We start from the raw sequence: 16,717 nt of genomic DNA on the forward strand, positions 1-16,717 counted from the left end.
CTACCAGGCTATAGAAGGCAGGAGTGAGAAGTAAGGTTGACTGTAAGGTCACAGGAATGATAGAATGCCAATGTACAATTCCACTCTACATATGGGATGATCTAAAATCAGGTTTCATCACTTTAAATAAAACATGTTAGGAATGACTTGGGCAAAAATAATAGGCATCAGTGCCCCATTCCTATTCTTACACTTTAAGGTTCCTCTTGTGTACAGCCATGCCACCTTGAACAAGCCCAATCTCGTCTGATCTTGGAAGCTAAACAGGGTCAGGTCTGGTTAGTACTTGAATGGGAGACCACCTAGGAATACCAGGTGCTGTAGGCATTAAAAACAATTAATAAAAAATATATATATATAAGATTCTTCAGCAAAATGATCATGTTCCAGACACTCACCCAAAAGAAATATACTCCAGGTGACAAAACTCAGATAAGTGAATACAGCAGCAAGTCAACCTTCCTTTGACTCATTTAAACTTGGATAATTAACCATTCCTCTCCCCTCATACACACAATATTATAAAATGAAAGACAAAGACCAAGATAAAAAATAAATATATATTGCATCCATTTGAAAAGATATAGTGAAAAGAAATAATCACAAAATAAATAATATTTCCTGGAAACTAAAAGCAAAATTTAATATGCTTAAAAAATAAATTAAAAAAATAAAAAGTAAATTAAAAATCTCCCTAAACAAAAAACATGAAAATACGTAGAAGTAAAATTGAGAGAGAAAAGATAAGACATAAAAAATGATAAAGTATTAGAAAGTTATCAATAATAATATTAATACAAGGAAATTTCTCTGAGTTAAATGCTTTCACATGAGAAAGGCCTGAATATAAATATAGTAAATAAAAAATCATCAAAACTTAGATACACTGAGAAAATTTTAAAATTCTAAAAAAAATTCTGAAAGAATAAAAATACTGTAGATGAGATTAGATTCATTGTTCTTATAAGACAATAAATGAAGTTATGTCTTCAGGGTACTAAGTAAACAATGATTTTCACTAGAAGCCTTCCGGACTAATTTACTTTTGTTTTTTATTTTTAATTATTTTTTAAAATTGAGATAGTTGTAGATTTGCATGCCGTTACAAGAAAGAATACAGAGAGATTCCCTTTAACACTTTGCCCAGTTTCATCTACTAGTAGGATTTTACAAATTATCGTACATCACAACCAGGAAATTGACACTGACACAATTCAACAATCTTATTCATATTTCCCCAGTTGTTTTTCTTAACTTTCATTCGTATGTGTGTGTGCACACACACAGGCACACATTAACTCCTATACAATTCTGTCACTTTATAGTTTCATGTATCTACCATAATAGTCAAGACCCTAAAGAATTTCAACACTTCAAGGATTCTTCATGTTGTCCTTTTATAACTAAATCCACTATTCTTCATTTCTGTCCCACTCCCATCTCTCACCTCTGTCAATTATTAATCTCTCCTTTACTTCTAAAATATTGGCATTTTGAAAATGTTGTATAAATGGAATCATATAGTTTGTAACCTTTGAGGATTTTTTTTTTTACTCAGCACAATTTTCTAACTATTATTCCAAGTTGTTTCAAGTATCAATAGTTGATTTCTCTTTATTGCTTGCTGAATATCAAATAGTCTCTTATACATGTACCAAAGTTTAACCATTCACCTACTGAAAGACATCTGGACTTATCTCAATTTTTCAGCAATTGAAAACAAACTGCTATACACAAATGTGCAGGTTTTGCTGTAAACCTTAGTTTTTATTTCTATGGGAAAAAAACCCAGAGTTCAATTTTTCAGGTGTATGGTAGTATTTATATACATTTCTAAAAAACAGCTGAACTGTTTTTTTGAACTGCTATACCATTTTAGATTCCCACTGGCAATGTATGATTGATCCAATTTCTCTACATTCTTGTCTATGTTTGGTGTTGTTACTATTTTTTGTTTTTAATTTTGGCCATTATCCTAAATATTTAGTGATATATCATTGTCATTTTAATTTGTATTTCCTAATGACTAATGGTGTTGAACATCCTGGCCTACATTTGTAGTATGTAAATCTAATGTCAGTTTCATTATCAGAGCTTTTGTGGTACTATTTTGATCTGCTTGGTTTAACTGGTGCTGTAGTGGCTCCAACTGTTCTTTGATGGTGCTGCCTCAGGATGTGGAAGGGGTTACTGTAGGCCTGAATGTCTGGCATCTCTCGGTGGGAGAGGGTGCATTGGGATTTATTCTTGTATACCTCTCTTTCATGATGATGTTTCTTGTGCCTGCAGGGACACAGATGTTTCTTAGGCCTAGCCCCTTGTGATAGCTAGGTCCTTTAACTCTTGCCCAATATACTGTCCTTTGTCAGAGTCTCACTGAGACAAAAATTTTTCCTAAACCACCTTGTTTGCTGTGGCTGCATCTGTTTTCTCAGTTCCACCTGCTCATTTTCCTTTGCTATGTGGGAGAAATGAGTCTGGGTACAGCAGGAACAAAGACGCTTATCAGACCAGGGCCATTCGCTGTCATTTTGTCCCTTATATGGATTCTGCCTACTCACCCTGGTGACTCTGATCAGTGTAGGAGACATTTAGTCACATAGGGACCAAGATGCTTCTTGGTCCAGATCACTTTCTGCATCTTGTCTCTTCTGGCAGCTCTACCTACTCATTTGGGTATCTCTTGGTGAATAAGGGGAGTTTCAAGCCTAGGGGGAAATAGTGCTTCCACTGGCTGCTCATTTCTGTCAGAGCTCACAATTAATCCCTTTTCCAGTATCAGGCTTCCTTGGTGTTTTCAGAAGTACTTCTGTTTGGAGAGGAATGACCTGCCTTCTGTTGTTACATTAGGTTTGGGAAATGGTAGGTCTGGTGCCTTCTGTTGAGTAAGGGAAACAAGATGTCCTGCTGCCACTGTGTTGTACCTCCAATTTTGGTGTCATAAACCAGCTGGTGTTCCTCTTACTGCCTTTCAGATTTTTTTGGTTGCATCTTATACCCTTTCCGGGTTATATAGCTGTCCTTAGAGGAGAAATGATTCTACAGCTTCTTATCTGGATCAGAAATCTCTTAATTGACCTTTTAGTATGTGCTAATAATAATATAATAAATCAGAAAATGTGTTTTTAAAGAATAGTTGAATTGTTTTGTTTTGTTTTGTTTCGTTTTGTTTTGGAAATAAACCAATAATCATTATAGTTTTGACCTATTCAAAACTTAAATGCTTATTTTTTTAAAGTCCACATGGTTCTTTGGCTTCTAAATTTTTTTGTATTAAAGTATCGTTTAAACACTACTGATGTTGAAATAACAAGAACGACTATCATTTTTACAAAATCTGTGCAAGGTGAACAATGTTTTATCCTTTGAAAGAGGTAAAAACCGGATCTCAGAGAGATTCACTTAATTGTGAGGAGTGTAAGGCTAGATAGTTCTGTCATAGACTGAGACTGAAATGGAGATCTATATAGCGTAATACAATGTTTCTTTCCTTATCTCTAGATTTCATGATTTTTAGACTCAGCCTTCTAAAAATCCACATAGATAAATACAAAAATATTTACCTGGAAATCCTCAATATACATGAGTTTTTAAGCTCCCCCCCCAAAAATAGATATATTCAGTGATAGTATAACATTAAAAAACGCGGTTTGAAGTAAGACTTTTATTTCCACACATCCAACTTTCTCTACTTCCAATAAAGCTGAATAAAGTACTTAATCATTCTGATTCTGTTTCCTTTCTAAATTGTATTTAATAATATTCACCTCAGCGTGTCATTGTAATGATTAGCCAGAAAAACAATCCAAAACACCTAGAATAATTCCTGACACATAAAAGGCACTCAATAATGATATATTATTATTTGTTATTGCTATTGATATAATATTAATAATGATAATAATGATGAAGAAAAATAGGAGGAAGAAAGGGTTCTTCAAAAACATTGAGTCATAGAAAGGATGTAGTCTAGCCTAACAAATCAAATAAAGCTAATTATGTTAATACAGATGAGAAATATGAGAAAATTGGAATATATAATGAGATAAAGCACAGGTTAAGATGAGCAAAGCAAGCAGAAATAAAAATAATTTTATAGATTTAAATCAAATTTTTCTCATCAGCATTTACTTTTCATGTAGAGGCAGAAAAGGGAAGATTACATTGGGAATTCAGGGAGAAGGAAAAAATATGAGTTGAATACATTTAAAATCTTCACATATTCTTGTAAACTTGTTACAGTCTAAGAACAGATCACTGGCTGAGCTTTAGAATTGGGGGAATTTCATGCATATTCTGTCCAGTTAAAGTCTCCAAAAGCAAAAGGCACTACCACATTGAAAGAGCTTTGAACAATATTTCCACTGAATAAGGAGCTGAAATTTAAATGCTGATGACAATATAAAGAGAGAAAGTAACATCCAAAATCTATGGCAGCTGCCCAAGATCATAAGCAAATGTCCAGTACATGGCATGTATTAGGCATTAAATGGAAGATTATAAGTCATTTGATCTAATAGTTATTATACCAATAAGGGAACTGAGGCTAAAAATTAGCAAGGTGAAAAATGTAGCATTTCTCATCAATGTAAATCACTGATGGAAAAGATAAATAAAACAAAGCAGAGCACTCTATTTCCGGAATCATGTTCACTGGTAATATATTACAGACCATTTATAGAAATGACAATATAGAAATATCAATTATGCTAATATAGATATCTTGAAAGTAGACCATAAAGAAATTTCGTTATAAAAGATAATAAAAATTTCCCCAGGGCATTTTAACATAAAAACAAACAAGTAAACAAAAGTATATTTGCAGTTAACCTTTTTATAAACTCAACAATTATTTTGTGATTTGACAAATAAATTCTGAATGCTCTTTTAAAATTTTCATTTTCGTATTTAGTAATTAAACATGCGATACATGTTGGATATGGAAAGATATATATGGCTTTTTGTAACAAGTAGTTTAACAAATAGTGAAACAGATACCTCATTAACTAGATTGTTTAACCCTTATGCCACTTCCACACCGTGTCTCTTAAACAGACTGAGACAAATTCTTAGATTATTTTAGGGACATAACGATTAGAAAAAGGCTTTCTAAAGAAGTCGATTTTCAAGTATGGCATAAAAGATAGGTACAGATCTGGTGGTGGAGATGGAAGAAGAGTAAAATGTTTCAGACATGATCAAAATTACAGAAATATATTAATAATTTTGTAAATAACCTAAAACCTGGGTGAAGGCTGTGGGAGGTCAAGGATCATGAGAGTATTAGGACATTAACATCAGAGATTAATGCTAAAATCCTAGGTTGAAGCCAGTATTTGAAGAGTTAAGAATTATTTTAAGTACAAAGAGAAGCCACAGATAAGTTTACGAGAAAGAAATGGCAATTTGATATTTCGATTTTAGAAGACAACTGACAGATACATGATGGATCAATGTGAGATAATAGAAACTGAAGATCAACAGTCCATTCAGAAGTCTACTAAACAATTCTGAAATGATCTAGAAATGACAAAGACCTTAATTCATATAGTTACTGTGAGAATAAAGAGAAGTGGATGGCAAATAATATTTTCATTTGCAAGAAAGTAAAAAGGTAACCTACAGAATGGGAGTGAATATTTGCACATCATTCATCTTAAATGGAACTTATATTAAGAATATATTAAGAACAATAAAAATGCAATAATAAAAAGATAACACAATTAAAATATCAGAAAAGTTTCTAAATAGATATTTCTCCAAAGATATGCAAATAACAGTGAACACATAAAAAGACACTCCACATCATTAGCCATTACAGAAATGCAAATAAAAACAATGAAATAGCACTTCACACCTGCTAGAATGGTTATAATCAAAAAAGAAAGATAGCAAATATTGGTGAAGATGTGAGAAGATTAGAATCTTTATATATTGCCAGTGAAATGTAAAATTTTGCAGCCCCTTTGGAGAAGAATTTGGCAGCTCTTTAAACATAAACATTGAGTTAGCTTATGACCTAGCAATTCCAGTCCTAAGTATATACCTTAGAGAAATGAAAACATATGTCTACACAAACACTTGTACATGAATATTCATAACAGCATCATTCATAATAGCCAAAAATTATAATAAACAACCAATGTTAGTCAAGTGATGAATAGGTAAATGAAATGTGGTATACAAGGGAATATTAATAAGAAAAAAGAAAGGAAGTACTTACCTGTGCTACAATGTGGATAAACATTAAAAACATTATGTTAGATGAAAGAAGCAAGTCAAAAAAAGAAAGATTACATATTATATGATGCCATTATATAAATTATTTGGAAGAAGCAAATGTATAGAAACAGGAAGTAGATTAGTAGTTGGCCAGGAGAGGGAGGGTTGAGAAGAAAGTGAGAAATCATTGTTAATGGATAATTCCCTATTCTTCTCTTTTTGGGGGTGGGTGATAAAACCTTATAAAATTGTGATAATGGTTGCACAACTCTGGGAAGATACTGAAAACTCTTCCACCTTACACTTCAATGGATTAATTGTGTAATAGTTGAAATAAATTATATTTAAATATAATTTTTTAAAAAGGAGTGGGTGAATTTGAATATTTCAGAAGTAAAATTGGCAGAATTTAGTAATTCATAGAGTGTTAATGAATAAGGTTGTCAATAAAATGTCATTCTGTGATTGATCTGTGTGACTGTGTGACTGTGGCACTGCCACTATCTATAATTAAAAAAGTGTAATTCAAAAATTCAGATGGAAGGACATGTTTGGGGAGAAAAAAATTAAATTTCTTTTTAGGTATTTTGAAATGAGATGTTGATTTTCTTAGTTTTTCTTTGTCATTCATAACATTCCTGTAGAGGACAGGACAGCTATTTTGTAAGATATGATTCAATTCTGCAACACATTTTTTGTAGGAACACCACAGAAGAGATATTTTGTTCTTGGGTATCACATCGAAGTGCAAATGATGTAGATGTGTCCTATTACTGATAAAGTTAACTTCAATCCACTAGTCATGTTTTTCCAATGTTAGATTTTTATTTTTCTCTTTGTAATTAACAAATATATAATGGAAACATGTATGCATTTAATTGATATAATTTCTTCTCTAAATGTTTTATTGAATTCATCCATAAAACCATTTGACATGGAGCTGTTGCTATTGTATAGTGGAGGGAAAGATTTTTAATGATAAATTCAATACATTTATTTAATAGAGAAGAGCACTTCAGGTTATGTATTTCTTCTTATGTAATTTTTGGCACTCTTTGATTTTCAAAAAATTTTTGTATTTTATCACAAATTTCTGTATTGATCACAATTATTCACAATTTTTCATAATATTTCTTTCTCTTTTAAATATTAGTATATCTTCAGGGACATTTCCTTATTCTTTCCTGATATTGATTCTATTAATACATTTTTTTTTTCCCCCTTGGATTAGCCTGGCCAGAGTCTTATCAACTTGATTTTTTACAAGTAATCCATTTTTTATATTCTGATATTATCTCCTGGTTTCTTATTTTTTAATCTCATTGTTTTTTATTTCTATCTTTATTATATTATTTTTTCTGCTTGCTTTAGGTTTAATTTGCTTTTACCTTTCTAGTTTCTTAATGCAAAAGTTACAATTACTGGTTTGAGACTTTTTTATTTTCTAATATAAAAATTTAATGATACAAATTTTTCCCAAAGCACTACTTTAGTTGAGTCCTTCAAATAGTGATATGTTGTATTTTCATTTGATTTGTTTTTTAATTTTCCTTGTGATTTCTTTTTTGATCACTTAGATATGATTTTTTAGTATTTATTTTTATATTAATCCCATTGGTTAATTGCATGATTTATATATTTTTAAATTTATTAATTTTTTTAATGTCTTAGACTCGTGCTTATTATGATAAATGTTCTATGTGTACTTGAAAAGAATGCATGTTCTGTTCCTGATGGAAAGTGTTCTATAAATATCAATTAGATCACATTGGTTAATAGTATTGTTCAGGTTGTCTATATTTATATTAATTTTCCGTATATTTTTTCTATCAGATGTTGAGAGTAAAGTATTGATTTGGCCAACTATGATTGTTGATTTATTTCTTTGTTCTATCAGTATTGCTTCTCATATTTTGAAACTGTTTTTAAGTGGCTATATGTTTAGGATCACATGCCTATGAATTAAACTTTATATCATCATGTAATGCCTGTCTTTAAACACAGTAATATTCCTTGTTACAAGTCTACTTCACTCATTCTTATTATAGTCATACCACTTTGCTTTTTATTAGTGTTTACATGGAACATATTATATTATTCTTTTATTTTTAATCAATCTGTGTTTGACATTTAAAATGAGTTTTATACAGCATATATTTGGGTTTTGCTCTCTATCCAATTTGATAAGCTCTGCCTTTTAATTGAGAGTATTTAGAACACTTACACTTAATATAATCAAACTGCATATAAATATAACTTAAAGTAATTATAGTTGGATTGAAATCTACCATTTTGCAATGTGTTTTTCTATTAGTTCTATCTGTTCTCTGTTCTTTTTGTTCTCTTTTCCTGACTTCTTTTAGATTAACTGGGTATATTTTTTTCCTATTCCATATTATTTTCACTATTGGCTTATTAGATATATCACTTTTTAATGTTTTTGATTATCATTCTTGAATAGGGCTTTTCAACCTCAGCACCATAGATATTTTTGAGTCAGACAATTCTCACTTAGTTATAGGGGCCTATCTTCTGCCTTGTAAGCTGTGTAACACATCCCTGGGCTGTATCCACTAGATTCAGCAGCACATCTCAATTATGATGACCATAAATGTCTCCAGCTATTGCCAAATGTCCTGTGTGTGTGTGTGTGTGTGTGTGTGAAGGATGAAGGAGTAATCATATCTGGCTAACCTCTGTTCCGGAGTTATCACAGTATAATATTTAATAATATTATACCATTTTTATGTAGTGTAAGAATCTTAGTGCCACTCATTCTTGATACTACTGTTGCCAAGTGTTTTATTTTACATATGTATAAACATAATATATTTATAATATTTGTATAGCTGTTATTCAGAGTATAATTTTAAAAATTATTAATTATGATTACTTTTGTATTTTGTTTTTCCAGCCGTGTTCATTTCTTTACATATACCTAGTTAGCTTTCTTGATAATACTTCCATCAGATTCTTTTACTTTTTAATAAACAAATAATGTAATTATTTATAAACAAATAATTATTTTATTTGTCTGAGGTTTTTGGTCTTTATTTTTTTTAGAGTAGTTATAGGTTCATACAAAAATTAAAGGGAAGTATAAAGATTTCTTATATATTTCCTACCTGCACTCATATATAGCCTTTCCCATTATCAACATTTCTTACTAGAGTGTAAAATTTGTTAAAAATGATGAACCTTCATTGATATATCATCACTTAAAGTCAATAGTCTACATTACTGTTCACTCTTGGTGTTACACATGATATAGATTTGAGCAAGTTTTAGCGACATGTATCCATCATTATGATATCATACAGAGTATTTATACTGCCCTAGAAATCCTCTGTGCTCTATTTTTTCCCCCTTCTCAACAGAACCCCTGACAACCACTGATCTTTTTACTGTCTCCATAGTTTTGCCTTTTCCAAAATGTTATATAATTGGAATCATACAGTAGATATTATTTTTGCTTTGACTTCTTTCACCAAGTAATAAGCATTTAAGTTTTTTCTATGTCTTTTCATGGCTTGATAGCACATTTATTTTTAGTGCTGAATAATAGTCCATTGTCTGAATTTACCACGGTTCATGTAACCATTCATCTACTGAAGGACATCTTAGTTGCTTCCAAATTGTGACACTTATGAGTAGAGTTGCTATAACATCTGTGTGGAGGAGTGTTCTTTAATCTCTTGGCCCAGCTTCAGCCATAAACAGCTTCTGTGTTCTGAGGCCTTGGAGGTGGGATTTTGTCTCTGCATTCCTGATCCTTTTCTTCAATGGCAGTTAAACTCTGCTTTGTGTCTGTTTTAAGTACTGAGTGAGAAACAGTTTTTTGCTCCACCTTGAGCAGTAATAAATCTCCATGATTCCCTGGAGCTGAGGAGCTTCCAGAAGCCTTATTTAGATGGAACCTGAGTTATTCAGTTTATCGTAATCCCCTGTTTTTTCTCATCCTGCCTGGGTACTTCAGTACAGAACCTGGGTATAGATAAATCCATACCACTATTAAATTTCATTAGAGAAGAGCTGCCATGCATAATAATTTCTATTGTTAAAGAAATTTGTGTTAAGAGAGGAAGTCTGGCAAAATAGTACTATTGGTTGTCTAGGATTAAAAAATAATAAATTCTAAAGTCTAGCAATATCTAAGTTCCTATTAGTCATTGGATAATTACTTAACTTCTTGGAACACAGATTCTCCATGTTCAATTTAATTAAATTAAAAAATTAGATGTACTTGTGCATGTTACTGTATTATCAACAGATGAAGAAAATACAATATTTATGTCAAAGAAGTTTGAACTCTAACTTATGAGTTATTTAATTAATATTTAAGATTTATTTATGCTAAAAATTATGTGACTCTAGATTCTTATGTCAAGAGGAAAAAACTCAGATAAAAAAGAAATAAAATTATTTAGACACACTAGGTATTATTTGAAGTTAATGATACAATATTGCTTAATTCAGCCTGACAGAATCTTATTGATTTCAATTTATATGAAGAATTAGATTTATGTTCCTTTTGTCTCTTTTGATTAATAGAATATCTCAGTTTATCCAAGGATTCAGTCATCCAAAATCCTCCTGTGTATTCTAATTCAAATAAATTGAAAGTTTTGTTCCACTGAAACTTGGCTTAATAAATAAAAGAATCTCTAAAAGTTAGTTTGAAACATAGTACCTCTAGAATTCAGATAATAAATACTTTTTAGTATTATTAGATATATTTCACAGAAATGATCATTGCATCAAATCTATTTTTTTCTTTATTTAGAGTTTTGAATTTTGATCTTTTCCTGGACTAACAATATGTGGTAGGATGCTCTCTTATGATACATGGAAACGGCAATGTGCCACAGCTCCCAGTCAGTTACACGATCACGAGGGTAAACAACCTATACTCTATAGTGTACTCCGCTATCAATGTTTTTGGATATTATGTCTTGTGTTTTCACGTTCCATCATGTCTACAAAATGCCCATCTGTGTGTCATGCCTCTGGTGAAAAGAAGGCTTTTACTCTTAAGATGAAACTCAAGATAATTGCCCAAAGATAGGCTAAACTACACTGTTCTGTAGGTTAGGTATATTAAATGCATTTTTTACTTATGATATTTTCAATTTACAATAGATTTATTGAGGCGTGACCCCAATGTAGGTTGAGGAGCATCTACATTACACAATAAACCTTCAGAGAGGATGTATAAGTTACTATAGAGTCTCACTTTTGTTGGAAAGAATATAGAAGATATATAGATAATATTTATTGTTATTTGCTCTAATTTTTGTGAGATTATGTTTCCTTAATACAGTTTGTCTTAAAATACTACACTTTTAAGACACTAAAATGACTACTCATGATATTTGGAAATGTAGTAGTTGCCATTAGCTGAATAAATTATGTATGTCAGTAAAATAGTTTTCTATTCCATTAAAGAAAATATTTTTGATATCTATATATTGACAATGAAGCAATCCGTATGCTATAAACTTAATTTATTATAAAATTATTTGTTTGTGTGATTTAATGTATGTGGTTGAAGAGAGAATAAATGTATATGTGTGTATTTACTTATCTATCTATGTATCTTACCTCTGTTTATCTGGGGAGTGAGAGGATGGTGAGTCTATCAATTTTTTTATTTTTTGACTCACTAAGATGTTATTTTCTTTCTTTCTTTCTTTCTTTCTTTCTTTCTTTCTTTCTTTCTTTCTTTCTTTCTTTCTGTCTGTCTGTCTGTCTTTTTTTTATTTCTCTCTCTCTCTCTCTCTCTCTCTCGCTATAATTTGAAGGTTCCCACAACCTATCTGCTCAGGTTTGATGACTTGCTAGAATAACTCACATAACTCAGGAAGGTACTCTATGCATGTTTCATGGTTTATTTAAAAGATACAAATGAACAGCCAAATAAAGTGGTATATAAGAAAAGGTTTCCAAAGGTCCCAAGTATAGGAGCTTCTATCCCCATAGAGTTGGAGTGTACCACACTCCTGACAATTGGAAATTCTACAAACCCCATCATTAGGGTTTTTTTATGAACGTTTCATTATATACACATAATTGATTAAGTTATTGGCTATTGGTTACTAACCCAATGTCTTCTTCCTGGAGGTTGAAGAGTGGGGCTGAAAGTTCCAAACTTCTAATTAGGACTCGATCCTTCTGGAGATCAACTATCATTCTGAAGCTATCTAAGGGGTAATCAAGAGTGCTTCATTTGAATAAAGAATGTTTCTATTACATTTATTACTCAGGAAATTCCTAGGGTTTTAGAAATTCTATGCCAAGAACCAGGGACAAAAAACAAATATCTTTTTATGATATATACTCTCAATATTGTTTTTTTAATTAGAATATACACATTACTTTTGTAAGAAAACAATATAATAAATAACAAAATATATTAATAAAATATAGTCTTTATATAAAATATCTATACAGTAAATGTAAAGTTTACAAATAGTTGTTTCATACACTGGATGTATCTGAACTAAATTATTTCTTGAGAAATGTATAAAATATATTAGAAAGCCTTTAGGGTATGTTGAACCAGGTTTCCATGGTCACCTATGCAGTATGATTTAAGAACCACTGAACCACCTCTCCTTATCATCACCACTGTTCTTGCCACAAAGGTTAAATCACTGCATAATGTGCATTTGTTAAATCTGTTTCTTGCATGGGGTGCATGCAAAAGAAACACCAACATTGAAAATAAGCACTGGGAGTTTTTTCATCTTCTAGTTATAAGTTTGTACCTTTTAATAACATCTCTCCAATTCCAGGCCTTGATAACTACCATTTTGCTCTGTGTTTCTATGATTTCATCTTTTTTATATTCCACGTATGAGTGATATTACATAGCATTTGACTTTCTTTCTACAACTTATCTCACTTAGCATAATGCCCTAAAGATTCATCCATGTTGTTTCAATACATTTTTTTGGCTGAGTCTTTAACCACAAAAGCATAGATACATAAAACTTTGAATTAGAAGTAAGTCGATAGATCACCTAGTGTACTTTCTGAGAAATGTTTGATTTTCTCTAGGCCATAGGTTGGCAAAATATTATCCTTGGAACAAATCTGGCTCTCTTTCTGCTTTTATTATTTTTTAAAAATTATTGGAATACATGAAGAAGATAAAGAGGAAGGAAGAGGAGAAAAAAAGAAAAAAAAGAAAGACAAAGAAAGAAATCTTGAATATCAATGCAATCCTTGACTTAAATCTCACAAATGTTAGAGAAAAATTTTATTCCATTTTTCGTTGTTGTTTATTTTTAACCTCCATACAAAAATCTCTTTACAATTCAGAATTTTCTCATTTTTGTTCAGTAAGCCTATATAGTCCAGCTTCCATAATTAATTTTTATCTATCTGGTGAAACTCAGACCTTGCCAGTGAAAAGCAATCTAGCCCATTTCAGATCTTTTCAGTTATGCCTCTACTCAATTTGATCAACCTAATCAACAAAATAAAAGTCTGGATTTCAAGGAACAAAATATTGTTTCCTCTTAGTAAGGCACAGGCTACGATTGTAACTATTCATATATTTTTTGTTTTACAATTTATTGTAAATTGTTAGTTTAGTACCAAAGTTTGGTTCAGAGCAACATAGCCCCAGTGAACTTCAAATGTTCAGTTCCTATTAGAATTTACATCTGTCAGGCAAGTAATTGCTTAATTTTGATGACAGAAGACTGAATGAGATATACTGTTACTTTCAAGGAACTTGCAATATAGTAAATGGCAAAATAGTACAAAGGTAAAGTTAATACAGAGAGAATAAATATTACAAATTGATATCATGCATCAATTTCAGAGTTTAATTTATATATGTGAGTGTGTGTGTGTGTGTGTGTGTGTGTGTATAAAATTATTTGGCTTTGTACTAAATAGACTGATAGGATCAAACAAAAGACAATTGAATTTTGCTTTCTGGGAGTTGTTGGACAAAAATTCAGAGCATACAGTATTTTCTGAGAGAACAAAAACTGAAAAACTGGAAACAGCAGTGCTCAGAACCCTTCTGTGTGAGAAGAAGCTCTGTGAAGGGAAGAGATAGAGGAAGAAATGTCACTGACATTGGTCCTAGATAAATGTCAAAACAGAACAGAACTTAGATCCTGGGGTTATTCGTCAAAGATAGAGATCAATTTACACATGTGTCTTGGCAATTGTTAAGGTTATTTGGAAATGCCTTAGAACTGAAATAGAATTATTATTCAGTTTAGCTTCACTTGATCACTGGAAATGTTAGGCTATTTAGCTTTATATCTCCTGAGATTTTTTTCCCCTCTTATAGTTTTATCAAAATATAATTGATATACAGAAACCTGAACATATTTAATGTATATAATTTGATGAGCTTGGACACGTGCACACAATTATTAAATCATCACCACAGTGAAAGTAATACACACATCCATTACCTTCAGAAGTTTCATTGCTCCCTTTTGCTTTTGTATGTGTATGTATTTCTGGAAAGAACACTAAATGTAAGATTTATCTTCTTAAAATTTTTAAGTGCTTAATATTGTTGACCATAGGCATTACATTATACAGCAGTTCTCTAGAATTTATTCACCTTGGATGGTCAAAACTTTACATGCATCAAAAAAGCAACTCTGTTTTCCTCTCCCTCCTGCCCCTGGCAACCACTATTCTACTCTTTGCTTCTATGGGTCTGATTGTTTGATACCTCATATAAGTGGAATCATACAGTATTTATCTTTATTTGAATGGCTTATTTCACTTAATATAAGGTCCTCCAGGTTTATCCATATTGTTGTATATGGCATGATTTCCTTCCTTTTTTAAGGCTGAGTAATACTCCATTATATATATATATCACATTTTCTCATTCTATGCATCCACTGATGGTCATTCTGATTACTTCCACATTTCAGCTATTTTGAATAATGTTGCAATAATATCCTTTAAGATTCTGATTTTAATCCTTTTAGATATATACCCAGAAGTGCAATTGCTGGATCATATGGTAGTTCTATTTTTAATTTTTTATCTGCATACTATTTTTCTTAACAGCTGTACCATCTTACATTATTACCAACGGTGTGTAAGGTTTTAATTTCTCTATACCTCCCCAATGCTTATTTGTTTGTAATTGCCATTCTAACATATGTGAAGTGATATGTTATTTCCTTAATAATTAGTGATTTTGAGTACTTCATGAACTCTGAGATATCTGTAAGATGTGGTAAGTTGGTCTAAATATTCCAACAATACAAAAAAACTCACTTTGCATGCGATTTTCACAAAAAAAAAGTGATGCTTTTAAGAGTTATGAGAATATTCACCTGAAATCTGGGCCAAAATCACTGAGACTCCCAAGAAGAAAACTCCAACTCCAAAATCTAGAATAGCCAGCACAGCTGTGAAGCCAGTTTGTGGGGCTTACTAGGGCAGCAGCTGGGCATGGACTAAACAAAGAGGATAATTCCAGTGCTTTAGAGGAAATAAAGCAATGAAAAGCACAGCTTAATCTTCTCTTGGTGAAGAAAAAAAAATCTTATTTAAAAAAAAATCACTAAATGATCGGCACTTTAAATAACAATGTCATTTTTAAGACACTCTGAAAAGTTCATGTTCTTCATCTCCTCCACACTCATTACTGTCACTCACTGATGATTGCCAAGTCAAATTTTCAGCTCCCTTTGATTTTTAAACTGGGCATTTGAGTAATTTAATGTTCCAATTTGTTGAGAAATTTTCACTTAAAACAGGAAAAACAAATAAGCATAACCTTTGGGAAATATGAATTACACAATTTAGAATTTCCAGTGTCCCTACCATTGAACTTTAGGGCAAAATTCTAAAAACAGACTTTATGAGGAGGATTAAAGTTTACATTGATTGAATTATTTCTTCAAATGTTTTGTTGCAAGATATTTCAGCTTTACGTTGATAATCAGGGGATCTTGGAAAAAGAATAAAGTATTGCCAGATGATATTAAAGATAAATTAGGTCATGAATGAATAAAACAAGGTTTTATATGGCTTAAGAGCAGGACTTGTCAATTAAATCCTGTATGGCAAATTAAGCTTCATTTTTGCCTTATATGTCCCTTTTCTAAAACCTGTTTATATTTCTCCTCCCACCTGCTTTTCAATTGTCAGGACTCTTATGCTTACTTGAAAAAATAATCAACAGAAAAATCTGAATTTTTTCAAAGATGTAATGCAATTTAAAACAGATTTGGTATGTACAAAAATGGCTTCATCCATTTTATTGAAGTGTATATGCAGCCTCATTATTTTTATGAGAATCTGATGTTTGTGTATGTGTGGACTGTATGTTGCACCTGAGCATGACAAAACTTCTGATTATTAGCTGATAACCGAAGACAGAAACCTGTATCCTAGAGGTAGACGAGATCCATTTAAGATCCAGGAGGATTTCCTGCCCTGAGTTTAATGTACATAGATGCTACTAAGCAAACTACTCCCACAAGTATTTCTAAAT

The 16,717-nt window shown here is 31.4% G+C and overlaps 1 pseudogene; it reads left to right on the forward strand.

Annotated features, from left to right (window-relative positions):
- Positions 1 to 208: 208 nt before the first annotated feature.
- LOC118614693 lies at positions 209 to 327 on the forward strand (annotated as a pseudogene).
- The last annotated feature ends 16,390 nt before the right edge of the window (positions 328 to 16,717 follow it).

Source organism: Rousettus aegyptiacus, unplaced genomic scaffold (assembly GCF_014176215.1).
Source record: "Rousettus aegyptiacus isolate mRouAeg1 unplaced genomic scaffold, mRouAeg1.p scaffold_m13_p_2, whole genome shotgun sequence".
In the NCBI taxonomy this organism is placed as follows: Eukaryota; Metazoa; Chordata; class Mammalia; order Chiroptera; family Pteropodidae; genus Rousettus; species Rousettus aegyptiacus.